This window comes from Schistocerca cancellata, chromosome 1 (assembly GCF_023864275.1).
Source record: "Schistocerca cancellata isolate TAMUIC-IGC-003103 chromosome 1, iqSchCanc2.1, whole genome shotgun sequence".
In the NCBI taxonomy this organism is placed as follows: domain Eukaryota; kingdom Metazoa; phylum Arthropoda; class Insecta; order Orthoptera; family Acrididae; genus Schistocerca; species Schistocerca cancellata.
Window position 1 is genome coordinate 299,453,064 of NC_064626.1, and position 6,000 is coordinate 299,459,063.

Sequence of the window (6,000 nt, forward strand, 5' to 3'; positions counted from 1 at the left end):
TCAGTATTGTAAACTGAGAAGTGTTGGTGACTATACCACTGCAAATTGTCAAGTAACAGGGCAGTTCTAAGCATGCCAGGCAACTACAGATGACTACAGCCAACCTGCACACAAATCTCATCACCATTTCCTGACGTAGATCACTAATTTGCATAGTCAATCCCTATCATGATATAGAAGTTCTAATCACTTGTTCAGACACCAAAATCAGGACAGTTAAATGAAGTGACCTTCAACTGATCTGACACCAATGCAGATGAATTGTCTCCATCCACAGCAGCAGCCATGATGTTGAGAAATCAGATCAACTTATCATTGACATGTGACTTGTCCAGGCACTGATTGATTCTGGGACTTCATTTTCTGTGATACTAGATTCTCATCATTTCCAGTGAAAGAAATATATAATGCAAGATTCAAAGGCCATTGTGTTGAAGGTTGCAAATGGAAAATACATCCTACCAACAGGAATCTGCATTGTGAAAATGATTATCAATAAAAGAACACAATCAGCTTTAGAGAGGATACAACCCAATGTGAAACGCCTTATCCACCCTGGGAGTTATCACCACTCTCATCAGTCAGCACTTACATGGAGAGTCCCTGCCTAAACGATGGGTAATTCAGATGGAGGTGATATCATTCAGCCATTAGAAAGTTCTTGGTCCTTCCCTGTAGTCCTCTGGAGGAAGAAACACAGCACATGGCACCCCTGCGTCAATTACCAACAGATGAACAAAATCACCGAAAAGCCATTCCCACACATTGACAATTTGTACTGTTGGAAGGGAGTGCACTATTTTCCATTATGTGTGTGCAGACTGGCTACTAGCAGATCATGGTTGATGAGGCTGACTGGAAAAAGACTGCATTTGTTAACACCTAATGGCCTCTATGAGTTCAAAATTATGTCAATTGGTCTGTACAATGTTCAAACCACTTTAGCATTTTAAATGGACATCTCTTTACTGCATTGTTGACACTGTTGTTTTCTGAAAGACATTTAAAGAGCATTTAAGTTCTCGACAATTGTGCTGAAATGCGTCCATGGTGCAAGCTTTCACCTGACTCCAAGAATGTATCTCCTCAGTGTTCAAGAAATGAAAAACTTAGGACACCTACTTAAGATGTACAGATGAACAGAGTCTGTCCTGATCCAGAAAACGTAAGTCACAACTGATTTTCCAACTTCTTGACACATTTGTAACTTGAGAGACTACCTCTGTATGTGCTGCTAAAGCAGAAGCTTCATAAAAGATTTCAGTAGCAAGGCACAGCCTTTACAAGAATTTCTGCATGGAGACAACAAATTCTTCACCAGTCCTAGCACTTTTTGACAAGAATGCTAAAACACCACCACACACTGAAGGTAAGGGGAGAGGAAATTCTCTTGTAAATCAATTAATAACACAGTACACAGCTGACCACATCACATTTTAACGAACATTCAAATGTGTATGATGCCAATGCTTTGACTGACTCGAAAACAAGCTATCACTGCCAGATTACAGTTGCTTTATAAATGTTACCAGTAATGTATTGTGGCTAATGACGATTACTGTATGGCTGAATAAATATCCTTTGTCTTAATCTTCCTTTTCCTTTGTGTTACTTTACCTTTCACTTATGTATTGGATGCACCTTGTAATTTTGTGTGTGTGCACGTGTCCATATTTCTGCATGTGCATGATTTTCACATGCTCACATAAGGAAATGTGCACAATCCTAGCTTTAGGAACTATTAGTTCTTCCCTCAGAAAGGAGAGAGGTATAGATGGGGGAAGGTTAAAAAAGGATGACAGGTTACTCAGACCAGAGGATGAGTGGAGATAAAGATGATGAGGGAGATGTGGCAATGAGAAAGACATCAAAGATAGTTCAGTAGGAAGTAATGTGCCAGATTTGGTCCAGAGATGATGAGGACAGAATGAGAGGTAAATGTGGATAGGAGGTATAGTTCAAGAAATGAATCAGAAACACAAAGAGTTAATAATGAAAATAATGACAATCTGGAAATAATGGGTCAAGCGATTCAAGGGATGGCAAAAGGAAGGCTGCCTGGAGATGAAGATATGTGAACAGAAAGCCACAGGAAAATTGTTTACAGAATGCCTGTGGAGGGAGACACTTCTCCAAAAGCAGAAATATCCTGTAATTTTTTAGCTTAACAAAATAGGAGGCAGTCATAACACAAAAAATATATATCTATCTCTATCCTCTCGATAATTATAACATATACACTAATTACTTATAAGACACTATTCTTTTCTTTTGCTTTGTCCTGCATCTACAAGGGGTCAACATTGTTACAATCAGGCTTGGCAAGGTTAATTTATGGGATGGCCGGGTACATCTCCTGTCGCCAATCCGTTAACCTCCCACCCTCCTCCAAAGAGGGGATGATGTGTACCCTAAATGTCTGCATGTACTGTCATCCAAGTGAAAGCATGCAAATATTTTCTAAAAGTCTGCAAATCATGTAACCATGGTGGGAGTTGGATATCAGCCAAGTATTCGCCTTGTCAGACGTGGGAACCAACTAAACACAACATCCAGGCTGGCCAGCACTCCCGCCCTCATTGTTAATCTGCCAGGCAGATTTGATCAGGGGCCTGCACACCTGCTCAAATCCCAGAAATGGCACACTAACACTTATAACACAGGCAATAACTTCTAAGACACAAAGGATTTTAATCAAGCCAAAGAACAAGCCAACATTAAAAGCATATGTATCACAATGAATTGTTAATGAAATAATAGAACGAAGCGATGAGTTTGAATTATTGCCTTTCCTCGGAAATACGGAAGCGTCCGATCCCGCCCGTCTGCTTTGACCCATGACGTCACAAATATGGCGGATACGACCATAAACCACGATTCCAATATGGCGCATATAAAGTCTGTACGTACACATTATGAGGACGAAAATACATCGAAAAACAAACCCACCCACTTTCCACAAAATGCCTAATGACACTAACGGGACATGCGCGGGAAATGGGGTGTTTTTAGGTGGGGGCAAACTAAATACAAACTAATTTAGATACCCACCCCCATACAAAACCACACAAAACGACGAAAAAACCGACATCACAAAGCTCCCCAAATACCACTAAACACAATATCATCTGGAATCGGACACTTCCCTTGACCTATATAGCTCAACAGCAGCTCCCAATCCCATAAATTAGGATCAAACACTTCCCTTGGCCTATATAGCTCAAAAACATCTCCCGATACCAATATCAACATACACAGCCACACGGTTGGATCGAACACTTCCATTGACCTGCGCACTTAATTTTATCTGATTAATTTTACTAAAATTACCACACAATGTACAGCGAACAACACTAAATTAACCTTGACACAAAATCGTTAACTCACTGAAACGAATTCCACTACAAACACAGACGACACTCGAGCAATTCTGGATAATGAGCAAATGCAAACTGAGCCCATTACACCACACAAACGAAAACCCTGAACATACCACCAGAGAGCACAACAAACCACAACACGACGACATCTATAAACATGCCACACTTACAAACCAAACTCCACGCCATCATGACGTCACACACGACAACACGGGTCAAAGCCGACGCGTGGGATCGGACGCTTCTGTCGACCCTACAGTGCACCAACCACAAATAACAGGATTGGATTGGATTGTTTGCGGGATGAGACCAAACAGCGAGGTCATCAATCTAATCGGATTAGGGAAGGACGGGGAAGGAAGTGTCCTTTCAAAGGAACCATCCCGGCATTCGACTTGAGCGATTTAGGGAAATCACGGAAAACCTAAATCAGGATGGCCGGACGCAGGATTGAACCGTCGTCCTCCCAAATGTGAGTCCAGTATCACAAATAATACTGCCTTGTATTGTTCCATTGTTGTTTTACAGTTGTGAGCCCATATCTATTCCTTCATTACTGCTTCAGCTAACACAGTAATATGTTGTGTTGTTATATGTGCAAGTGCACACCAGTAATACGAACTAAACAGCAAGCTAGGTGAGAAAAAATTTACGATAAGTGCAGTAGAATACCCCAGATTCAGAGCTAGCAGGATAATCTCACAATGAGGCAGTTGTCTACGAGATAATTAGTAATCAAATAAGCATTTGGTTTGAATCTGATGCAACTGCACTGTTTAATGCTCCGAGTGGGTCATTACAGTGGGGTAACACTTGTACCTGGCAACAAAGGGATATAATGAAAGTTTATTTTATTATTGTTTAATGAAACTGTGATTCAGCTCCTTGTTTAATTATACATGCAATAAAATACTTCATATTTGCATACAAGAATATCACTGTAAAGGGCATAATAGAGGTTACTGGACAACACATTCAGCTTTGTTCATAACCTATTTACCAATGACGCATGTGGGGAAAGACTGCTTATATGTCTCTGTGAGGCTGTTAGTCTGATTTTACCTACAGTGTCGAGGGATGTATATGGGTATCAGATGAATACTCACATATTTCAAAATGAAAATCAGTTATTAGTATTTTGTAGCCAGGCTGCTGCTGTATGTACACTTCATCTTGGCTCTCTAGTTCTCAATTAGTGGTCCTGTCACTATCAACTTTACCTGTCAAACAATACTGTGTGCAGTACGCTAGTGTTTTTGTAGCTACTGATACCCACGATACATAATTTGAAATGTAGCAATATTAGAACTAAACATGAGACCATATAAGGTAATTTCTCTTTCAATTTCATTTACAAAAACATTAATTACCTTAATGTATAGACACTCACTAAGAAGGAAATTCCTCTCTATGAGCAAGCAAAGCTTCTGCTCTCTGCTCCCCTGTACCTAAAAATCAGCTGTTAAGGTGGACCTGATATTACACATCTTTCAGTGCCAATGAGATCAGATTATCCTGTATTTCTGATACATTCTCCAGAGGCCCGAAGAAGTGAATGGTAATTATTATGTCAACTTTTCACAAATGTTGTGAATATTATAACTAGCTTTAACCATACTCATGGCTTTACAGGTAAGGAGAAAGAGAACTTTTTTTTTTAGTAGAATGAATGTCTCAACAGCTTCAGACACCGAGGGTCTAACACCTTTCAACAAAAATGTTTTGTCGCTTAGGTATCAGTAATAAGATATTTTCGTTAGTCAGTCTTTACGTATTACTACCAGACTGTGACAGTGTTTCTTTTGTTTACTAGAGATGTTGTAACCATGTGTTGAGAGTGGTGTGTATTTATTGTTATGCTAAACTTATGGCTTCGAACATGGGAGTAACCGATACATACAATTACTGTAAAGTACAACTCTCCGCATTCAACCCAATTTTCATTAAGGGCTCCATGTCTAAGTATGGCATTCCTTTTCCGCCAGTTCTCACACACCACAGAGTCGTCCGACTTTCACAACGTCGCAGTGCTATTACAGGACCGTACGAAAAATTCTGCTGTTAAACTCTGTATTCTTTTATTTTATTATTAACGAACTATGCTAAAAGCCTTCCAAAATGTTCTCATGCTCACAGTCATTTTCCTTTATACACTTCCGTTTGTCGTGGCTCTGGATCCAGAAGCGCTTATTTACACAGTTAACATTCTTAGAATATCAATCCATTCACTGACCTTTATCGTTGCAAGAATGGATATATTAATTTCATGACGTGACAAATGGAAGGGAGTGATATTTTATCACAGCAAGTGTCTCGCCTTTTTCGTAAACAAACACGACAGTTTTGACAACAGGAGCAAAGATATATCTTGTCAGCAATGCTCCTGCTATAATGAAAAATCTGTACACAGTTATTTTTCAGCGTAAGTTTGGAATCAATTATATAGTGTTGCTGTTATTTATTAATTAAAAACGAAAACCACGAACACCGCAACGCTTACAGGTGCATATGAGAGACGATATGAAACTTTTAATGAGGTGTGAAACTTTTAATGTGGTGATGGTCAGAATGGCCACATTGTTAACGAATGCTTTATGTCACACTAACACGATTCTTAACT

The 6,000-nt window shown here is 39.5% G+C and overlaps 1 protein-coding gene across 1 annotated transcript in view; it reads right to left on the minus strand.

Annotated features, from left to right (window-relative positions):
* The window catches only part of LOC126172008 (serine/threonine-protein phosphatase 6 regulatory ankyrin repeat subunit C-like), a 34,386-nt gene extending 28,612 nt beyond the window's left edge, over positions 1 to 5,774 (minus strand). The window contains exon 1 of the mRNA XM_049920844.1: positions 5,614 to 5,774. The gene's annotated coding sequence lies outside the window, so the exon portion shown is untranslated. The remainder of the gene's footprint in view (positions 1 to 5,613) is intronic.
* Positions 5,775 to 6,000: the final 226 nt, after the last annotated feature.